At 42.8% G+C, this 14,620-nt stretch overlaps 1 pseudogene; it reads left to right on the top strand.

Moving 5' to 3' along the window:
• LOC145351329 (uncharacterized) overlaps window positions 1-14,397 on the top strand; it is a 35,880-nt pseudogene extending 21,483 nt beyond the window's left edge.
• Window positions 14,398-14,620: the final 223 nt, after the last annotated feature.

Genomic DNA, 14,620 nt, shown 5'->3' on the forward strand with positions numbered 1-14,620 from the left:
ATTCTGAAAGAGAACGAATAAATAGCTGATGAACTGCATTCAAACTTTGTTTCTGCTTACACGAAGGAGGGCATGAATAACGTACCATCAAGTTCTGAGCAAAAAAAAAGGAGCTGATGCAAATCGTTATTATTAGAACAATTGCTTTAGGGAAACTAACGGGATTGGAGGCAGACAGTCATCAGTGTCCGATACTCCTTATTCCACTGTACTTAAGGAACTGGCCCAGGAAACGAAAGATCAATTGGTGGCCAATGCTCCACTTTTTTTGGACTCTGGAATGGTTCGTACAGATTGGAGGACAGCCAATGTAAATCTGTATTTCAAAAGGGTAGATAGAGAGAAGACAGAAATCTATAGAGCAGTGCACCTAACATCAGCAGTGGAGATGTTATTAGAATCAAAGGAATCACTATCAAAGGATTCGTAGCACAACATTTGAAAAAAAGGTATAACCATAAAAAGTTAGCAAGGATTTACAAAAGTGAAATAATGCTTGACAAATCTATTGGAAATTGGTGAGGAATTAACTAGTAGAGTTGATCAGGGAGAACCGGTATATGTTCTTCATTTGGATATTCAGAAGGCTTTTGATCAGATGTTGCATAGCTGATTGCTATGGAAAGGAATTGTGAGTAGTATCTTGAGATCAGTAGAAAGTCAGGTGGCAGACGGGAAGCAAAGAGATGGAATTAATGGGCATTTTTCTGATTGGCAGGAAGTGATTAGGGATATACTGTAGCAATATGTGCTAGGATGCCAACTGTTCAAGTAATATATCAATTAATTGGGCGAAGGAACAAAATTTATTATCTTATGTTGAACAGTTGGGTAAAAGTGTGTCTGTGAGGAGGATGCAGGGACGCTTCAATCTGATTTAGACAGGCTGAGTGAGTGGGCATATGCATGGCAGATGGAAGAAAATATAGATAAATGTAAGGCTATCACTTAAATAGAAAAATATGGAAGAAGATTGCTATTTGAAATGGCAGAAATTGATAAAGGTGGACATCCAACGGGAATCACATTGATTCCTTTTACTAACTCATTCATATTAGCGTGACCAGGACATATCTTTCTGTGTGTTTATAGTGAAAATTTTGTGGCCTCGTGCATCAGTCACCGAATGTATGTGTGCAGGTACAACAGATAGAAAAACAGGGTAGTAGGATGTTACCATTCATAGCTGGAAGATTTGTGTGCAGGGGTAGCAATGTTTTACTGCAATTATATATAGCATTGGCGTGGCCACACCTGAGCATATTGTGCAATTTTGGTGTCCTTATATGACGAAGTATACGCTTGCACGACAGGAGGTACAACGGATATTTGCTGGGCTGATTCCTGGGATTGCACCTATGCCATATGAGGAGAGTCTAAATTGGTTTGGATGATACTCACTTGAGTTCAGAAGAGTTGAAACTGGTGCTCATAGAAATGTATAAACTTCTAACTGGATTAGGCAGGGCAGATTCCCGTTGGTCAAGAGGACAAGGGATAAAAGCATTGTGGGGTTTGAAAGGGTAAAATGTTTTGACTGAAATAAGGAGAAATTTCTTCTCCCAGTGGGTGGTGAATGTGTGGAATTCACCACCAAGAAAAGTAATTTAAAACAAACTTTTTTTCTAATTTATACACAGCTTGGATGTAGCTCTTGGTGTGAAAGGGATCAAGTGATATCCCGGGGAGGTGGGGATTAGGCAAAATCAGGATTTAAATTTGATGAGTAGCCATGGTTATAATGAATGCAAAAGTAGGGTGAAATGTAGTCCTACTGTCCTTTCTGAGCGGGAAGAGTCTCTCCACCTCTATCCTATCCATCCCATTCATCATCTTATATGTCTCAATGAGATCTCCCCTCATTCTTCTAAACTCTAACGAGTACAAGCCTAGTTTATTCAGCCTCTCCTCATAGCTCAACCCCTTCAACTCCGGCATCAGCCTAGTAAACCTCCTCTGCACTCCCTCCAAGGCCAAAATATCCTTGCGTAAGTACGGCACCCAAAACTGCACACAGTACTCCAGCTGCGGCCTCACCAATGTCCTATACAGCCGCAGCAAGACCTCCCTACTTTTATATTCAATCCCCCTCGCTATGAAGGCTAGCATCCCATTAGCCTTCCTGACCACCTGCAAGCTGGGTTTTTGTGACTCATGCACAAGGACCCCGAGGTCCCTCTGCACCGTCGCCTGATGCAGTTTTTCGCCACGTAAGTAATAATCCTTCCTACCATTATTCCTACCAAAGTGGACAACCTCGCACTTGCCAACATTAAATTCCATTTGCCAGTTCCTGGCCCATTCGCCCAGCCTATCTAGATCCTTCTGTAGACTCTCCACACCCTCCGCGCAATTTGCCGTTCCACCAATCTTGGTGTCATCAGCAAATTTCGACACCTCACACTCGGTTCCCTCCTCCAGATCATCTATATAAATGGTAAATAACTGAGGCCCCAGCACCGACCCCTGGGGCACTCCACTAGTCACCATCCGCCAATCCGAATAACACCCATTGACCCCCACTCTCTGCCTCCTATTTGACAACCAATCCTCTATCCACGCTAACACCTTACCCCCAACTCCATGTCCCCTGACCTTCTGCAATAACCGTTTGTGAGGTACCTTGTTGAACGCCTTCTGAAAATCAAGAAAGACCACATCCACCGGCTCTCCTCTATCCACCGCCCTAGACACATCCTCATAGAACTCCAGTAAATTTGTCAGACATGACTTCCCCTTAACGAAACCATGCTGCGTCTGCTCTATCAAGCAATTCCCCTCAAGATGCCTCGCTATTTCCTCCTTGATGACGGATTCTAACATTTTACCTACAACAGACGTTAAACTAACCGGCCTATAATTCCCTGCCTTTTGCCTGGCACCCTTCTTAAACAACAGTGTAACATTAGCCATTTTCCAATCTTCCAGCACTTCCCCGGAATCCAGCGACAGTTGGAAAATAACCACCAAGGCATCCACTATCACCTCCGCCACTTCTTTCAGAACCCTCGGATGCATTCCATCCGGTCCTGGGGACTTGTCCACAATCAGTTCCCTCCAGTCTGTCGAGCACCGCCTCTCTAGTAACAATAATGTCATTGAGACCCTCCAGTCCACCACCTTTCCATCTCTAACACCCGGCAAAGTATTCACATCCTCCTCCGTGAAGACTGAAACAAAAAAGTTATTCAAGACCTCAGCCATTTCCCCATCCCCTACCACTAAGTCCCCCTTCTCATCCTCTAAGGGTCCAACGTTCACCCTAGCCAGCCTCTTCCTTTTTATATATTTATAAAAACTCTTGCTATCCTTTTTTATATTAAGCGCTAGCCCAGCTTTATAGTTTCTCCTACCCTTCTTTATCAAATTCTTTGTCAATCTTTGTTGACATTTAAACCTCTCCCAATCCTCTTCTTGCCCACTACTCTTAGCTACTCTAAACGCCTCAACTTTTAATTTAACACTTTCCTTCACCTCCTTCGTTATCCACGGCTTATTACCTCTCCTCCTACGGTCCTTTTTGACCTTTGTAATAAATTTGTGCTGAGCACCAAGGAAGATCTCCTTAATGATCCTCCACTGCTCCTCAGCAGACCTACCTTCCAGCGCACTCCCCCAGTACACATTTGCCAATTCTTCTCTCATCCGACCGTACTTCCCTCTGCTCAAACAAAGTACGCGTGTCCGCGAACCCACTTTCTCCTCCTCCATCTGTACCAGAAACTCCACCATACAATGATCACTCTCCCCAAGAGGATCCTTCACTGCAAGGTCCCTAATTCTACCCACCTCATTACATAATACCAGATCCAAGATAGCTCGCTCCGTCGTCGGCTTCAACACACACTGTTCAAGGAAACTATTCCGGCAGAATTCCAAGAACTCCTCCTTGAGCCCACCGCGTCCAACATGGGTCGACCAATCAATATGCAGATTGAAATCCCCCATAATTACGGCCGTCCCATTTCTGCACGCCACACTTATTTGCGCGTTAACAGCCCACCCCACCTCCAGATCATTATTCGGGGGCCTATAGACGACACCCACCAGCGTCTTCCTCCCTTTGCTGTTACAGTAGGACTAGGGGGCACAGCCTCAAGATAAAGGGGGGGGGGGGCGGTTTAGAACGGAGTTGAGGAAGAACTTCTTCACTCAAAGGGTGGTGAATCTCTGGAATTCTCTGCCCGTTGAAGTGGTTGAGGCTACCTCGCTAAATATTTTTAAGACGCGGGTTGATGGGTTTTTGATAAGAGAGGGGATTAAGGGTTATGGGGAGAGGGCAGGAACGTGGAACTGAGACACGACAGATCAGCCATGGTCTTATTGAATGGCGGGGCAGGCTCGAAGGGCTAGATGGCCTACTCCTGCTCCTATTTCTTATGTTCTTATGTTCTCCTGCAATTACTTTTGCTCCCTACTAGTTGCATAAATTTATTTTCACTCTTCTCTGCAGCAAACTTAGTAACGATTGTGAACTTCTCTCGGGGAAAATGTGGCCTCTCCAAATGTGTCACACGTTACCTGGTGGCCATGGCAGTTGCAGATCTACTGGTCGTTATCGTGGATCTGATACTAAGACATATTCCAGTTGTCTATTGGCTTAAATTTATGTTTTTGTGGCATGTTCCCTTGTGCAATATACATGCCGTTCTTATTTACGCTGCCACAGACTGTTCTGTCTGGTTCACTGTGTCGTTCACCTTTGACCGATTTGTGGCTATTTGTTGCCAGAAGCTCAAAATGAAATATTGCACTGAGAAAACAGAGGCTGCAATACTTGGAACACTAATTCTGCTGTTCAGTTTAAAGAATATTTTCTGGTACTTTCTGTATACGGGTGAATATCTGCTCAGAAATTACCCCTGGTTTTGTTTCATACCAAGTAGTTCATTAGTCTCTCAGGCGTGGATAACTGTAGAATTCGTTCATTATATTTTAAGTCCTCTTATTCCATTTGTTTTGATTATAATTTTCAATGCATTAACAGTCCGACATATCTTAGTGGGTAGCAGAGCCCGACAAAGGCTCCATGGTCATGGCAAGGGAAACACATACCATGACCCAGAGATGGAGAGTCGAAGGAAGTCAATGACTGTGCTATTTGTCATATCGGGAAATTTCATATTCTTATGGACAGTGTTTCTTATTTATTCTGTGTGGAAGCGGATGTGGTATTTAGGGTTTCGATCGGTACGGTTCCATGAATTTGTTAGAGAATTGGGCTTTATGCTTCAGCTCTTGAGCTGCTGTACAAATACTTTCATTTATGCCATGACCCAGTCCAAATTCAAAGTGCAGTTGTACATTGCACTTAAATGTCCCTTCACTCTAATTAACAAATTATTTAGACGACTGACAAAATAAAGACACCCTGAAGGTGTATCTAGCTATGCCTCGTGTTTTCTTTATTTCATTTTGAACCTGTTGCTTGAACACAATCATACAATGAAAACTGTCTTCTAGTGCATCTGAAGTGTGATATGCATTGGGTTATTGTAATAATAAACCATCAAAATAGCATTGGCTATACTTCAATCTTTTTCAATATTTTGACATAAAAAGGTTCACACGGATTGGGATGATTAACTGAATAGTTTCAAACTGAATCCTAAATCAGACCAATATGTGCAACAAGGTTTTGAGAAAGCTGATGAGAAATTAAAATTGTGTTCAGTTACAGAATGTTCTCCAAGTGGGATACCATGATCAGTGGAGCCTTTGTAATGGAACTTGATCAGTATTGTTACAACCTTTGCTCCTCTGCTTCAATGGGGTAACACTGTGCATCAAACTCTAATAATTCCGCACTGAAGTTTTCTTTACTTTTGTCCAACCGGTTTTCTCAAATGCTGTTTTTATTTCCAGCCGCAGTCTTTTGTGCGTCATAGGCAGCCCTTTCAGCTTGAAATAGACGCGTTGGATGAATGCAATATTTCTTCTGAATCAGGAGGCAGAGGGTTTTGTTCAATATTTGTCAATAAGTTGTTGGCAGCCATTCTTGAATGGCAGGTGGAATAATGAGTGGGTTAGTTTTTGTTCATAACCTATATTGGTTGCCTTGTCAGTTCTCATTTGCACAGCTAAATATTTCAATAATTAAAGGAAACTGATTTTCAGTTTGAATTAATCATCACCGGTGCCCATCATAATCAAGAAACTGTGCTATATTCATGCATATAGATGAAATGTAAGATAATAGCCATAGTATGGATGCTCTCCTTGCAAGAAATTTAATATCATTTTTGTTGAATCTTCGGATATCACTCTCACAGTCAGTAAAATAAATTTCTCCACCAATATGTCCAAATATATACATTTTCTGTAGTGGGTCACTACTTGGTGCCCATCTGTTTCAGAACTACTTCGAAATTCCTGAGCTCGAGTTTAGGGTTTCCTGTCTTGACGGCTGTCTGTGTCAATGATGAGTTCAAGACAGCACAAGCAGTTTTTGGGCAACTTTTGTCTAAAAATGACCTGCTTCCCCAGGGAGAGACAGATTATATTACCCGCAGTTCTACATAGAGGAATGAAATGCATAATACTTCTGGCTATGTGCCACATTCAAAATAGTCTTGAAGGCGTTTCAGTGTGATAGCACCTGGGAGGAGTGGAATCTAGACTCTGTTCAGTGGGCAAGAAACAATCTGAACCAATGGGCCTCCCCCCACAAAAAAATCCTGTCTGGCAGTCTTAGAAGAGTAATGTGATAGTAAGGTTCCACTGACCATGGTCCAATACAATTCATAAATAGTAACCCACTCATGACAGGGTTGAGGAAAACTGTTTGCCTCAGTAGATTTCAAATCCTCTTCCCGTGAAAAAAGTCTTTTAATATCTGGTAGGTAGAAATAGATAGATTATCTATCAGCGGCAGCCAGCAATTTGAAATTGAGGAGAAAGTGAGATCATCCATATTTACAATGAATGACTGAGCTGTTTCGACGGACCGAGTGGTCTACAATTGCTGCAAGTTCGTTTGCCATTAGAGGGAAAATCTCAGGAAAAGGTAAGGCCAGGAAAATTTTCAAATCAAATGGCTTCACGACTTATGATGGGTAATAACCCAGGGCGAGATTGACCAGCATGTTGGCTGGTCGGTATTGGCCTCTCAATTCAGTTCGGTTAAAATTCAGTTGGTTTTAGAACACAAAACATGATCATTTTCATCCGGATTAATGACGACGTTGGGTTGAGACCTGAGAGAATGCGCCACAGCAAGTTAGGAAGGAAGCAATTCAGAATGAACTTGGTGGGGGTGGTGGGGGGAGGGAACGTGGAGGGGGGGGGGAGGTGGGAGCGTGAAGTACAAATGGCTGACCTCACTAAAGTGTTTCTTGTTGAAAAGACAAAAAATGTGAAAAGAAGGATTCCAGGCTGTGCGGGGAGACACCATAACAAAGATAAGGACAAAGTAGTTGAAGTGATGGAACCAGAGTCAGCCATTTAGCTCGTCAATCCTTTCAATATCATCATGGTTGATCAGGCACTTCAATGCCTTTTATCCACACATTATTTCCATAATCCTTTACGTTATTGTTAATTAGTAATCTATCAAACCCTACTACCAACTTACTCAATGACTGAGATTCTACAGTCCTTTGGGGTATTACAATCTTGAAAGTAAAAGCTGTACTTCTCATTTCCGTCCAAATCATGCACCCTCGTTCTCAACTCCTCAACTAATGAAAACGTCTTATCTACACCTCATCTCCTTTAAGCATTTTGTAGAAAAGCTCAGCTCTGTCCCAATTTGAAATTCATTGAGTTGTCTGAAGAAGGAGGCATACAGCGTCCTTTGCTGAGGGCGTTCTGTCCATGGCTGCAAAGGAAATATCCAATGTGAAGGTGAATACACAGCAGGAAGGGCGACTATAGTGGGACCATTGAAATAGTTTGAACAGTTCATGTTGAGCGTGAGAGTTTTGTGGTGCAGGGAACTAGCTATGGAAATCAGAATGCCAGCAAAAATTTCAGAACAACCCAGTGTTGCCAGGATCATTGACTGTCTTTGAGAAAGGTGCAAACGTGCGTGCATCCAAAAAAAGAAATCTGTCTTTAGAGCTGGGAGGAGGGGAGTGGGGTGGCGTTCACGTCAAAGCAATTGGAGCCGAGGACACAGTTGCTGATGAACGGGATGTGGTTGGGGAGGTCAGATCCCGATATCAGAGCAGAACTCGCATAGAAAGCAATGGACGTTAGCAATGCTCAGAATTCAGTTTAACATCTCTTCTGAAAAGTGCATTTGATGGGATGTGGGAGTCTCTGGTTGGGCCAGTATTTATTGCCCATCGCTAGCTGCCCTTCAGAAAGTGGTAAGCTGCCTTCTTGAATGCTGCTGTCCCTAATGTGTAGATGCAAACATAGTGCAGTTGGGTGGGGGGGGGGTGGGGGGGGGGCGGTGGCAGAGGTGGAAAGCGGAGGTGGAGTTACAAGATCTTAACCCAGTGAAGATGAAGGAACGGGCAATATATTTCCAAGTCAGGCTGGTGAATGAATTGAAGTGAAACCTCTAGTTGCTGTTGTTCTCAGTATCTGCTGCTTTAGTCCTAGATGCCAGTAGTTGTGGTTATGAAAGACGTTACTGCCGGAATCTTATCCAGTCCCCAAAGTGCATCTTGTAGATGATTCGCAAAGCTGTCACTCTGCTATAGAAAACATAGAAACATAGAAAAACTGCAAAGCAATGCAGGCTCTTCAGCCCACAAAGTTGTGCTGAACATATCCTTACCTTAGAGATGACTAGGCTTACCTGTAACCTTCAATTTTACAAAGTTCTATGTATTTATCTAAAACTATCTTAAAAGACCCAATCGAATCCACCTCCACCACCGTTGCGGCAGCCCATTCCACGTACCCACCACCCTCTGAGTGAAAAATTTACCCCTGACATCTCCTCTGTACCTCCTCCCAAGCACCTTATACCCGTGTCATCTTGTGGCAACAATTTCAGCCCTGGGAAAAAGCCTCTGACTATTCAATCGATCAATGCCTCTCAACATCTTATACACCTCTATCAGATTATCCCTCATCCTTTGTCTCTCCAAGGAGAAAAGGCCGAGCTCCCTCAACCTATCCTCATAAAGCATGCTCCCCATTCCAAGCAACATCCTTGTAAATCTCCTCTGCACCCTTTCTATGGCTTCCATATCCTTCCAGTCATGGGGCGACCAGAACTGAGCACATTATTCCAAATGGGCTCTGACAAGAGCCCTATATAGCTGCAACATTTAACTCTCGATTCTTAAACTCAATTCCTCGATTGATGAAGGCCAGTATACCATTCACCTTCTTAACCACAGCTTCAACCTGCACAGCTGCTTCAAACGTCCAATGAACTCAGACCCCAGGATCCTTCTGATCTTCCACACTGCCAAGGGTCCTACCATTAATATTATATTCTGCCATCCTATTTGACCTGCCAAAATAAACTACTTCACACTATTCTGGGTTGAATTCCATCTATCACTTCTCTGCCCAGTCTTGCACCTTATCAATGTCTCACTGCAACTTCTGACATCCCTTTGCACAATCCACAACACCTCCAACGTTTGTGTCATCAGCAAACTTACCAAATCATCCCTCCACTTCCTCATCCAGGTCATTTATAAAACTCATAAAGAGCAAGGGTCCCAGAACAGATCCCTCGGGCACTCCACTGGTGACCGACCTCCATGCAGAATATGACCCATCTATAACCATACTTTGCCTTCTGAAGGCAAACCAGTTCTGGGTCCACAAAGCAATGTTCCCTTGGATCCCATGCCCCCTCACTTGCTCAATAAGCCTTGCATGGGACACCTTATCAAATGCCTTGCTGAAGTCCAAATATACTTCATCTACTGCTCTTCCTTCATCAATATTTTCAGTCACATCTTCAAAAGAAAATCAATCAGGCTCATAAGGCATGATTTGCCTTTGACAAAGCCATGCTGGCTATTCCTAATCATATTACACCTCTCCGAATGTTCATAAATCCTGCCTCTCAGGATCTTCTCCATCAATTTACCAACCACTGAGGTTAGACTCACTGGTCTATAATTCCCAGGGCTATCTTGAATAAAGGAGCAACATCCACAATCTTCCAATCCTCCAGAGTCTCTCCCGTCTCCATTGATGATGCAAAGGTCATCACCAGAGGTTCAGTAATCTTGTCCCTCACCTCCTAGAATAGTCGGGGGTACATCCCATCTTGTCCTGGCGACTTATCTAACTTGATGCTTTTAAAAAGCTCCAACACATCCTCTTTCTTAATATCTACATGCTCAAGCGATTCAGTCCATTGCAAGTCTGCCCCACAACCACCAAGATCCTTTTCCATAGTGAATACTGAAGTAAAGTATTCATTAAGTACCTCTGCTATTTCTTCTGGTTCCATACAGACCTTCCCACTTGATAGGTCCTATTCTTTCACGTCTTATCCTCTTGCTGTTCACGTACTTGTAGAATGTTTTGTAGTTTTCTTTAATCCTACCTGCCAAGGCCTTCTCATTACCCCTTCTGGCTCCCCTAAGTTCCTTCTTAAGATCCTTCCCATTTGTCATATACTCTTCTAGATCTCTAAAATTACCTTGCTCTCTGAACCTTTTGTGAGCTTTTCTTTTCTCCTTCACTAGATTTAATACAGCTTTTGTACACCACAGTTCCTGTATCCTACCATAACTTCCCTATGTCACTGGAAAGTTGCTATGCTGAACTCCAGACAAAAATTTGACGTATTTCTTCTGTACATTTCCCTGAGAAAACCCCTTTCCAATTAAGCCTCCAATTTCCAGTCTGATAGCCTCATAATTCCCCTTACTCCAATTAAACACTTTTCTAACTTGTCTGACCCTATCTCTCTCCAATGCTATTGTAAAGGAGATAGAATAATAACCACTATCTCCAAAATGCTCTCCCACTGAGAGATCTGACACCTGACCAGGTTAGTTTCCCAATACCAATCAATTACAGCCTCTCTTTTTGTAGGCTTATCCACATACTGTGTCAAGAAACCCTGCTGAACACACCTAACAAACTCCTCCCCATTTAAACCTCTTACCCAAGGGAGATTCCAATCAATATTTGGGGAATTAAAATCTCCCATCACGACAACTCTGTTATTATTACAACGTTCCAGGATCTGCTTCCCAATCTGCCCCTCAACATCCCTGTTACTATTGGGCGGCCGATAGAAAACACCCACTAAAGTTATTGACCCCTTCTTGTTCCTATCCTCCACCCACAGAAACTCCATAGACAATCCCTCCATGGCTTCCATCTTTTTTGCAGCCGTGACACTATCTCTGATCAGCAGTGCCACTCCCCCACCTCTTTTGCCTCCCTCCCTGTCCCTTCTGAAACATCTGAAACCCGGCACTTGAAGTAACCAGTCCTGTCCCTGAGTCATCCAGCTCTCTATAATGGCCACCACATCATCTTTCCAAGTAGTGATCCATGCTCTAAGCTCATCCACTTTGTTCACAACACTCCTTCCGTTAAAATGTTGTTGTTGGAATGTTGTTGGAGAAATTGACTGTTTATAACTGTGGGTAGCAATCTCTAAGGCTGCATTGTCCTGGATGGTGTCAAAATTCTTGAATATTGTAGCTGCACTCATCCAGGCAAGTGGGCCATATCCCTTCACAGGCTGACTGGTGCCATGTTGATTGTGGACAGGATTTGATAGATTCAGGAGGTACGTTATTCGTCACTATCTTCCCAGCCTTTGACCAGCTCTGTTAATCATAACATTTATCAGACTGGTCCAAATTCAATTTCTGGTCAAGGATAAACCCCAGGAAGTTGATAATGCGTGATTCAGCGACAGTGACGCCAATGTCAACGGGCAAATGTTACATCCTTTCTTGTTGGAAATGCGGGAATTCGTGCATTTAATTTAGCCGTCAATTTAATATTTATATAAATGTTACATATTGCAGATGCTGAGTTGCGAATTTTTATTTTCAATAAATGCAGGTTTGGAAAGAAAATAATACTGAGGACTGGGTGACAAATGAAGTTAATCAAAGCTTAGAAGCAAAACGGATATCTTCACTATACTGGATATATGTGATTGGCTTTTAAACAATGGAGCAGCATTAGAGAAATAAATTTACATGAAGATCATGGAGATGACTAATATCACAGAATCGCAGACTGACAGAATTGTTATTGCGTAGGAGGAGACCATTATGTCTGCACTGTCAAACTCTCCAAAGAAACACCATGACTTAGTGTCATTCCCCTGCCTTTTCACGGCATTAAAAAGTCTGACAACACCAGGTTTAACGCCGGCATATCCACATCATTTTCACGGCATCTCTGTGCATTATTTACGTTCATTTAATCGCTTACTACCTTCTTAAATGCCTCAATTGAACCTGCTTCCACTACAGTTCCAGATGGAGCCTCCCGAATCATTTGCCAGACGTTTTTATTCACATTTGCTTCATTGGAAAATCAGCTGTATGGTCCCATTACTTAACAATTTAGTTGCTCCATTGCTGCATGTATGGAGTCGTCGAATCGCAGACTAAGGGACAGAAAGGGAGAATAATATATGAAGAGCGTTGAGGGCGACGCCTTTGATTGACATGAGCATGATCGAATGGCAAGCAGACAATATGGATCATAATGGAGCAAGAAGGTGAACAAATAGAACAAGGACCTGCGGCAGAAGAATACTACAGGCATCACCATTATGTTATAATATTTCGTCAGATAATGGAAAGGTGAAACGGACAATACAAAATTGAACTGATAAATTTGAAGAAGACTAATTGTTGACGATCAGAATGGGAATTGTTATGGGACAATGGCATCCAGCATTAACGGTAAAAGACTCACTGATCAATGGGTATTACATAAGAACATAAGAACATAAGAAATAGGAGCAGGAGTAGGACATCTAGCACTTCGAGCCTGCCCCGCCTTTCAATAAGATCATGGCTGATCTGAAGTGGATCAGTTCCACTTTCTCGCTTTCTCCCCATCACCGTTTATTCCCCTGTCTGTCAAAAACCTATCTACCCGTGACTTAAATATATTTAGCGAAGTAGCCTCCACCACTTCAATGACGCTACAATGTAGGATCACATGCATGCTAAGTAAGTGATATAATGACAAAAGAAAGAATTAGCGATTGCACTTCGACTGACTGTCCACACACCTGATGGTCTGCTTCTCTTTCCGCATATGTTGCCTGACTTGATTCCCAGCAACTCTGCACTGCGCTCACTGTTAAGGAAGAACCTCCGGGTGTGTGTCGCCCGTTCAATATTCCCCTCCAATCCGTGCTTAAATGTGTTAATACCTCCCGCGCCCCCAATGCCTTTCCTCTGCCCGACTCCCCTTTATGTACCCCACCTCAGTCGATTCTTCTTCCTCTGTTACTGATTATAATATCTTTATTCCCTCATTCCCATTAAAGTGCTCTGTTTAAATGGCACCCGCACACATTGTGTTCAGTAGTCACAGAGGGAAACTTTCCTTTTGGGTTATAGTAACATTCTTCCTTACCTTCTCCTTCTTGCCGCAAACATTATGACCATCGGGATCCTCTCCAGAGGAAATTGCGGTCTCTACAAACGTATATCTGGCTACCTGATGGCTGTGGCTTTTCTGGTCATGATTTTTAACATAGTCCTTGCGTCTGATATTCAATGACCACTTTCTGTACTCCATTCTGTCTTATACTGCCGTGTGTAAATTCATCCTAAACATTACTTTTGTCATCTGTGAGGTTCACAGTTTAATTTACATTTGACCAATTTGTTTCCACCTGTTGTCCGAACTTTAAAGAGGCATATTGCACTAAGAGAACTGTAACTAGCATTATAGTAATGCTCTGCACCCTGACCATTTAAAAGGTGTTCTTATGCTCTTTTCATGCGAAGCTGAACGAGTAATTGACAATGTGCACTTGGGCTGCCGGACAACGCAGGCCGTCTACACATTGTCCGCATGGTCTGTGTACAGTTCAGAAGCTCAGTTGTTCTTTGGCCCTTTGTCCTCACGATCATGTTTAATCCTTTGACGGTCGGACGTATTTTGTTGGCCAATGGTGTGCGCAGAGGCCTCCGGTGTGAGGACAGTGAGAGTCATAGCGATCCAGAGGTGAAGAGCCGAAGGAAATCCTTCATTTTACTCTTCATGGTATCAGTTATCTTCATACTTTTGTAGTTAACACCGATTGGGAGTTTTGCAGCTAAAGAATATCGAACAGCATTTCCCATCAAGGCGATAATTCCATTCCTCTGCGTATTGTCACTGAGACAGGATATCTGCTCATATATTTGAGTTCCTGTACAAACACCTGCACTTATACAGCGACACAAAGGAAATTCAGAAGAGAACTAAAAAAAAGTGGTGAAATCTCATTGGGCATACTTTTCCAAATTGGTGAAAGAAAGAACTTAACTCAAGCTACTGATTTCTTTCGAAATTAAGGGACTTCACCTTTTGTTGCTGTGTAAGAATGCTCCCCTTCTTAGAATCTGACAATGGGAGATGTTGATAAATGAGAACAATCTTGAATAAAAGTTAATTGAAGCAAACATTTGAAGTGATCCCCAAAGCACAACACCAACAGAGATCATTTGGTGCCAATGAAGAAGGTACATGAGAACTCATCAGCTGCGAG

The sequence above is a fragment of the Carcharhinus amblyrhynchos genome, chromosome 13 (assembly GCF_965287045.1).
Source record: "Carcharhinus amblyrhynchos chromosome 13, sCarAmb.v2.hapA, whole genome shotgun sequence".
NCBI classification, from domain to species: domain Eukaryota; kingdom Metazoa; phylum Chordata; class Chondrichthyes; order Carcharhiniformes; family Carcharhinidae; genus Carcharhinus; species Carcharhinus amblyrhynchos.